The following is an 8,600-nucleotide window of genomic DNA, read 5'->3' on the forward strand; positions in this document are numbered from 1 at the left end:
TAATAACGAAGCAATTGGCCGTTCAAGTGTCACAAATGTGTAAAATGAATTTATTCGTTAAACGAAGAATACACGCATTATTATTCGAAATAATTATACGACTTGAACAATTTATTATCATATAAAGATATTTAAAATCAAAAACCTTGCTTTAATCCAATAATCATGCATGAACCCACACTACCATGGTATTTTCAAGACACATTATGATGGGATTTATTGTTATGAAACGATCACACTATTTTTTATAGAAATTAAATGAATGCTTTGATATTTCTGAATACAAATAACTTGCTTATTACGATGGATATTGATCCCATTAGGTTAAAGTTCACTAGATCAAATAAGTGAAATAGAGGAAAAATGCTTAACATTGTTTGTTTTTTTTTACTTTTGTATTACTAAGATTTTAGGTACGATTATAACATCTTTCCATAAAGTACAATTTAAAAAGAAATGAATTGTGACGAGATGAAGGAGAATTTTTTAAGGTGTATAAAAAATACCGTTAATATACAGCTAATTGTCCTACAATATAACGAAACAATTTGATGTAAGGAACATTTTCATTGAACAACATCCGGTTAAAGTTAGCATATCCGTATTTATTGTTCTATTTTTAGTTGTTTATTGCCTTAACATGCTTAACATGTTTATAGTATAAGAAAATTTATTTCCGAAATTGATTTCTCCCGTTGGCCACAAATGTTCAGTGTTCAGTGCTCAAATCCATCATACTTTTTTGTAATTGTATGCATGGATATAATAAAGTGCAGCTTAGGTATATAAGTGTTCCAATATTTGTACCTATTATATACTATAATTATGCTTTTGCTTCCATGTCACAAGCTCGATTTTATGTTTAGATACGTTATGTATGTTTATTATTCATGTCGGAAATATAGCTCATTGAGATAATGTTTACTTGTTATTATATACCAGCCTTTCAAGAAAAAATATTGTATCCTGTATACATGTGATAAAATTGAAGGTAAACTTAATTGATTTGAAGTGATATTTACACAAAAAGAGATGTATAAATATGTATACAATTATACAATTATACATATGTTTAAATCTCAGTTTAGTAAATTTGTATTAAATTAACAATGGTTTAATTCTGAGATTTTTTCTCGCACTGGAGTAAATAAATCAAAAACATATATAGTTAAACCTTATTTTTTAAAATATACATTACGATTTAGTGGCGGGTCGCTCAAAAACCACTCATAAAATTGTCGAAATGAATTTTTCGTATACATATGACTTTGGACCAATCCCGGATAATGAAATACGGCCGACTCATTGATCTTCAGGGACAATGTATAATTTGTCTTGCTGACTATAATTGTATGAGCATACAATGTTCGCTGCATAATCATTATCAAGAAAAAAATATAAAAAGAAAAAGATGACTTACCACAGGCAGGGGCAGATTCATCTTCCCCGCTTACACAGTTGTTATTTCCGTCACATACGAAGTATTTGCTAATGCACTTCATGGAAGTGTTACAATAAAACCTCCACCCTCGATGGCATGCATCCATGTCTGTAATAATGAAGCAATTGGCCGTTCAAGGGTCAAAAATGTGTAAAATGAATGTATTCGTTAAACGAAGAATACACGCATTCGAAATAATTATACGATTTAAACAATTTATTATCATATAAAGATATTTAAAATCAAAAACCTTGCTTTAATCAAATAATCATGCATGAACCCACACTACCATGGTATTTTCAAGACACATTATGATGGGATTTATTGTTATGAAACGATAACACTATTTTTTATAGAAATTAAATGAATGCTTTGATATTTCTGAATACAAATAACTTGCTTATTACGATGGATATTGATCCCATTAGGTTAAAGTTCACTAGATCAAATAAGTGAAATAGAGGAAAAATGCTTATCATTGTGTTTTTTTACTTTTGTATTACTAAGATTTTAGGTACGATTATAACATATATTTCCATTAAGTACAGTTTGAAAAGAAATGAATTGTGACGAGATGAAGGATAATTTTTAAGGCGTATAAAAAATACCGTTAATATACAGCTAGTTGTCTTACAATATAACGAAACAATTTGATGTAAGGAACATTTTCTTTCAACAACATCCAGTTAAAGTTAGCATATCCGTATTTATTGTTCTATTTTTAGTTGTTTATTGCCTTAACATGCTTAACATGTTTATAGTATAAGAAAATTTATTTCCGAAATTGATTTCTCCCGTTGGCCACAAATTGATATTTTGGTCCCCAACGTGAGTTTGGCAAACTTCAATTGGATATATTCCATATCAGGTGAAACTTGGGGAAAATCCAATGTTTGGAAAAAAATCAAATAATTACATTTACAACAGAAAATTACATTTCCTTATATGTTTTCAATACTAGATTATAAGACATGTTTATGTTTCTAAAATTTCAATTTTGTAAAAATGGTTCTCTCTATCCAATAATTCTACAGTTGATATTTTTATTTATCGGAATGACCTTTTTAAAAATATCTGTGCATTCCCACCGGTCATTTTGGAATACATCTTGACATCTTATAAATTGAACAACTTTTACAATGTTTGCATATGATAAGTTAGATAGCCAAATTGCAATTGTTTAGCACTTTTAAATCAAAGTTAAAATTGGGCCGCATGTATTTCACTCAAGAATATTTATTATAACCCTAATAAGTACGAAATACTTGTGTTCAGCGAAACAAATGAATTACCACTGTTTTGAATTTGGATTTGACAAGATCAACGAATATGACAGCTATACCCACTTGAGAGTAATAACAAACAACTCTTCTCGAAACAAGCAATGTGAGAAGTGCGTTATAAATTATGAGAAACGTACTTGAATGTTTCAAATTCTGAGTTACATTAAGAGCAGCAGAAGTAGTATTAGTAGTATATGTAGTAGTAGTAGTAGTAATAGTAGTAGTAGTAGTAGTAGTAGTAGTAGAAATAGTAGTAGTAGTAGTAGTAGTAGTAGTAGTAGTAGTAGTAGTAGTAGTAGTAGTAGTAGTAGTAGTAGTAGTAGTAGTAGTAGGAGTAGAAGTAGTAGTAGATGTAGTAGTAGTAGTAGATGTAGTAGTAGAAGTAGTAGTAGATGCAGTAGTGTAGTAATAGTAGTAGTAGTAGTAGTAGTAGTAGTAGTAGTAGTAGTAGTAGTAGTAGTAGTAGTAGTAGTAGTAGTAGTAGTAGTAGTAGTAGTAGTAAAAGTAGTATAAGTAGTAGTAAAAGTGGTAGAGGTAGTAGTAGTAGTAGTAGTAGTAGTAGTAGTAGTAGTAGTAGTAGTAGTAGCAATAGAAGTAGAAGTGGTAGTAGTAGTAGTAGTAGTAGTAGTAGTAGTAGTAGTAGTAGTAGTAGTAGTAGTAGTAGTAGTTTTTTGCTGATGTAGTTGTATTAGTAGTAGTAGTAGTAGTAGTAGTAGTAGTAGTAGTAGTAGTAGTAGTAGTAGTAGTAGTAGTAGTAGTAGTAGTAGAAGAGGTGGTGGTGGTGGTGGTGGTGGTGGTGGTGGTGGTGGTGGTGGTGGTGGTAGTAGTAGTAGTAGTAGTAGTAGTAGTAGTAGTAGTAGTAGTAGTAGTAGTAGTAGAAGAAGTAGTACAAGTAGTAGTAGATGTAGTAGTAGTAGTAGTAGTAGTAGTAGTAGTAGTAGTAGTAGTAGTAGTAGTAGTAGTAGTAGTAGTAGATGTAGTAGTAGTAGTAGTAGTAGTAGTAGTAGTAGTAGTAGTAGTAGTAGTAATAGTAGTAGTAGTAGTAGTTACAGTAGTAGTAGTAGTAATAGTAGTAGTAGTAGAAGTATTAGTTAAAGAAGTATTAGTAGTAGTACTTGTAGTAGTAGTAGTAGTAGTAGTAGTAGTAGTAGTAGTAGTAGTAGTAGTAGTAGTAGTAGTAGTAGAAGTAGTAGTAGTAGTAGTAGTACTAGTAGTATTAAAAGTATTACTGAAGCTCTTTTTAGCTTTTTGGAATTATTTTCAAGAAGCCTGTGATTTTTTGGTTTAGCAATTTAAAAACTCCTCATTTTCGTGAACAAAAAAATGAATGCCCCTGTTTACTGGAATATGTCTATTATAAAGTAATAAATAATGAAGTTGTGTCCAATTATTTAGATGATATACAGATGAAAGCCAGTTCATTTAAAGGCATCAATTGCTGGGTGACCCCTCCTCAATGAAACATATTTTTTTAAGTGTTTCAAAATGTGCATTTACGTAACTCCGTCTTGGCGTTACCTATACATGTTCATTTTTGCAGTTTTGAAAAATCATTCTAATCAAATATTGAGCTATATTGACGATTGAAAATGTTTATGTACCTCGGGTATTTCAGTACATATTTGCATTGTTTTGCTTCGGTAAGACCCCGCATTGACCATTTATAATATATTTACCGGCCTGATCGCGCCGTATATGAGCAATGAATGACAAATAGTTCGGGTTCCCAGTCGCTGAACATAAATTTTGATTATCATCATTATGATAACCGCAAATACAAGAACCAGTCCCTCTCTCAAATGAGCCGTAGAAGGACTTAAAAGTCCTCAAACTCATATCAAGAAAAACTATGTGATTGCTAAGAAAGTGTATTGTTTCTTAGGAAAGTAACGATTGTTATGAAAACAGATGATTGTGATATTTTCTAACAGACGAATCGCAACCGTTGCAGGATTGCTGCATATTTTCCTATAGAAGTCAATGCAAAAGAAGTGGCATACAGGACAGGACGAACACTGACCACGGTTGCTTCATTTGAATGCTAACGGTTAAATGCAATTTGACAATAAACTTGCTAAATAACTAAGCTCTTGACCATGCAGCTTTTGCGAAAAATACTTTAAATATAATTATTTCCTCCTTCTGGTGGCCTTGCTTTAAACAAGCTTACTTTACTAGAAGGAATTCGGTAGAGAGTCACACAAGAAACTTTTTGGTACCGATTGTTTTATAATTTTTTGAGAGGTGTCTGACAAAATGTTTTTTAAGTTCTTCATATAATCATAGCGTGATCACTAGCCCCGCCCCCTGATAGCCATTATGCTAACGCACCAACATAGATGAAATTATTGTTTAAGGCTCCTCGATTTAATATTTCTGTAAAGATATTCTGCAATATGTACATCGGTATCAGGAGAATATTTCCAAAAACATCTGAATAGCCTAAAGTAATACCTACCCCGGCCACCAGGCGGCCATGTTATTTTCACGAATCAACATTGCTTGTAGGAATTTGGACAGATAACGGACATTAAATAATCACAACAGCTCATCCTTGAGCACTTTTTGTTTAGATAAGCTAAGAAAGAGTGTTATTTACCTGAACGAAAGGCTATTGTCTGCAATATCCATGGAAGTAGAAATACCTTCAACAGAATAATAACTTTTGTGACATAAATATTAAAACCATTCAACCCAGTGATGCAGTAAAACCTAACATCGATATAAACAAAGGCATTGCACTCAGGTTGAAACACGTTTGATGGATCACGAGTGAAACAAAAACCTATTTAATATTGTCTAATGCAAATGGGTTAAAAAAATAGGCAAACCTAAATAATCCTGACAGATATTTAACTGGGGAAAATAGTTTATAACGAAGGCCTTTATGTTCATGATACATTCTGTGTTAATTCGTTCTAGACTACTGGAGACATTTGTATTAGTTAGCCAGACATATTGTTTATTACAAATATATATGTAGAACCGCGTGCGATACAATCTATATTCAAATGCTACTCATACGTTGGACATTCGATGCTGCTAAGGACTTGAGAATGATCTGACTTGATATGTTCACAATGTGGGCGTGAATGTCTATAATTGGTGTGTACAGTTATTTTTGTCAATTCTATTGTTTAAGTCAGAAGAGGCTTAAAATAACTTAATCTTGAAACGTTCTTTGTAAGACGATTTCAAAAGACTCCAGTATGTATGTACAAAACAACTAATGTCTTATAAGAATGTATTGCTCAACACATCTTTTTAAACTATCGTTTTAATATTTCGTTTAAGGTTTTATGATGGAAGAAGTTTTGATAAAAATAAAAGTAATATTTTTTTTAAGGAATGGGAAATGTGTTGCAATTGGGGAACAATGCAACGAGGTGAACTATCATGATTGTCAAAATAATGTTTGAATACAGGTTTAGCATATGTTGGTATTCAATTGAACACGGGCCTTGTGTTGATGATAATAAAACTTTCCACATTTGAATTTATACGGAAAATGATGTGATTTAGATTACCTTAAACAGTAACAAACACAAACATTCAAATCGTATTTATGTTACCTTAATAATATATCAAAGTATTTTCGAAAAGGTACAGGAACAAAGGTGGGTTTGATTTCAGTCCAAACAAATGTTGTTTAAAAATGTTCATTTCATGAACATCTAGAAGTGTTTTGCTATTGCATGCTATCATTGTAAACATTGAGCCTTAAACAAATGCACTAGGGCATTCTATTCCAGAAATATGTAACTGTTGTTTATAGAACGCCAAGCAATTACAGGCAACACATTTTTATTCAGAAACCTTTCATTCTTTTCCGCTCTAATATTTTCCGTTTCTTTTCACCAATGCTCATCGAACATGCCAAAAGAACGCAGTCCAAAATCACAACTTTGCACAGCCAGTTGTTTTAGTCTCTGTCAGTTTAAATGATCCATTTTCTTTAAAGTTCGTATAAAACAGAGAAAACTGTACTATATGGCTCCTTAAAATTCATATAAGTTTCTGGTATTATTGTTGAATATGTAGACACACACATGGCAACGTATGTTTGTCACTTTTCTCAATGACGAATTCCAACCATAAACCAGAACTAACAAAACGCCATTTGTTTCCATTAATTATACATCGTCATACTTTCAAGAAACCAAACTCTTATAGAACATATACTAACGAAATCAACACAAATTATAAATGTCTTAAATGTAATAATATATTTTATAAGAAAAACTTACAACAAGAACAATTTGTATCCAAGTCATCGTGACAAATGAATTTTCACTGGTCCTGTCGGGCTTCTAACTATTGTATGATATCTTTATTATAACGAATTGGAACGCCCAGAACGAACTCAAACCGTATACAGAAAGAGCTGATTGTCGCAATCTTCTTAACATGACATTGAAACAATGGCAGTTAAAGGATGCTCTCGTCTAGAATTTGCGTCCGTATCTCAACGCAGATTGTTAATTGTATTCTGAGTTTAAGACATAAATTACTACTAACATTCCGAATCGACAAAACTATTAGTGCAATAGTATATAATCGCAGTCGCAGAAGATGCTATGCTCTTGTTCATATATAAATAATGCATTATATCAAAACAATAGAAGAAGAATACTAGTATGCATGTACATAACATTTGTCATTTAGATTTCACCGGTTATGTGATAACACTTAGTCTTAGTTCACACGATGATACATTATTGGATTGTACTGTTTTGAGGTTGAAAATAAACATATATGCAAATAATTTTTGTAGCATTTCCATAATCAATGCGTTTTTATATATCAGGTCGCCTTGGAAGATGCAGACACAAACATCAATAACCTCATGCACAGATGAAGGTCAAAAAGGGACAGGATGATATTACATTTCCAACTGTATGTTGACCTAGTTAAAAATTGGAAATGTATCTCGCATTTTTATGCCTTAAGTTAAGAGCAGCAGATACTGATGGTTAGTCTGATGTAAGTAGCATTTGGTGCTGAAATTGTTGACTGTCGCTGGACAAGCCAGAATCGGTTAAATAATCTTTATAATCTATAAAGTTGACAAATCTATCACACACAATATAGTCACGTTTATTTCCCACTCTCGCATTCCGGTCACCTACTAATAAAACTCTGCCTTGAGATTGAAAAGTCCCAATAACTTGTTGAAGTACATAGAAAAGATCAATATTAACAATATTATATGCTGGCGAATTTTCGGGCCATATGTAAAGCCCAGCTAAATATATATCACTATCTAAACACAAATAATCTTTAGATAGCTTTAACCACCCAATAGTACCGTATCTATTCAAAACTCCTGTATAATACGAGACCGACACAACATCGTATAGCGCGCTTATGTTGAAACTTTCTGTAAAAATTCAAACATTTATAACCTTCAATATTATAGCAAGAGTCTAAATTGCCCCATGATTCATATAAAAATATTACATTATAATTGCACAGCTATTAAATAAATCTGAATCAGTTAATTTATCACTGTAAGGCCGAAAGGACAGGCAAATGGACGAAAGTATGGATGGATGAACAAACAAATGCGCGCACGCACGCATGCTCGAACGGACGAACGTAAGAATAAACAAAAAGACAAATCTAATAAATGATCAACTGAAAAGCGTGTGGTTAATAAACTGAAAATGATTTTTGTTTCCTGTCTCAATTAGTAGTAGATTTGTTTCATAATTTGATTCTTTAAATTATTTCCTGCTTTTATTGTTAACTATAATGACTTTCATGTAAACAATGTTCTTTGTTTTTTAGGGAAGTAAATTTTTCATTCAATTGTCGTTTTTTATCCTACAGTAGATATTTGCACTGTGTGTCCTCTTAAATTGAACATACATAAT

The 8,600-nt window shown here is 31.9% G+C and overlaps 1 long non-coding RNA gene across 1 annotated transcript; it reads right to left on the minus strand.

The window, feature by feature from the left end:
- Positions 1-1,447: 1,447 nt before the first annotated feature.
- Positions 1,448-7,039, minus strand: LOC128230780 (uncharacterized). The gene is made up of 3 exons (XR_008260285.1): positions 6,972-7,039; positions 5,324-5,369; positions 1,448-1,549 (listed from the first exon to the last, which is right to left on the minus strand). It is a non-coding gene; the product is annotated as an uncharacterized LOC128230780 (long non-coding RNA).
- Positions 7,040-8,600: the final 1,561 nt, after the last annotated feature.

The sequence above is a fragment of the Mya arenaria genome, chromosome 1, assembly GCF_026914265.1.
Source record: "Mya arenaria isolate MELC-2E11 chromosome 1, ASM2691426v1".
Lineage (NCBI taxonomy): Eukaryota > Metazoa > Mollusca > Bivalvia > Myida > Myidae > Mya > Mya arenaria.